The sequence below is a fragment of the Ranitomeya variabilis genome, chromosome 4 (genome assembly GCF_051348905.1).
Source record: "Ranitomeya variabilis isolate aRanVar5 chromosome 4, aRanVar5.hap1, whole genome shotgun sequence".
NCBI classification, from domain to species: Eukaryota; Metazoa; Chordata; class Amphibia; order Anura; family Dendrobatidae; genus Ranitomeya; species Ranitomeya variabilis.
Window position 1 is genome coordinate 13,485,209 of NC_135235.1, and position 407 is coordinate 13,485,615.

Below are 407 nucleotides of genomic sequence, written 5' to 3' on the forward strand. Positions count from 1 at the left end.
CGGGGCCCCGGGTGCTGCGGAGCCGGTGCTGGGTCTTTGTGGAGCTGGGGGTGGGGGAGTCGCTGCTCCGGAGTCCTGGGCCCCCCTCCCCCTACTCTCCACAAATAAAAGAATCGGCAAAGACGCAGAAGAGGAGTCACCGGAGTCCGGGCTGATCCCCCGAAAGCAGCGGGCAGCCCCCCGAGCCCGCAGCGAGGTGCACGGAGCGCCCGGGATAGAGCAGCGCTCGCCCGGATTGAGTCAGTGGAAGTTACGACTGGAAGGAATCCAGTTCAAAGGCGGCTGTGATTGACAGCTGGAGAGGAGAGAGGGAGGAGGGAGAGGGGGAGCAGGGAGGGGGGCAGCCGGGAGAGGAGGGGAGCCTGCACTGCACGGAGGGTGCGGGCCGGGGGCGCGGGACGGGGGGC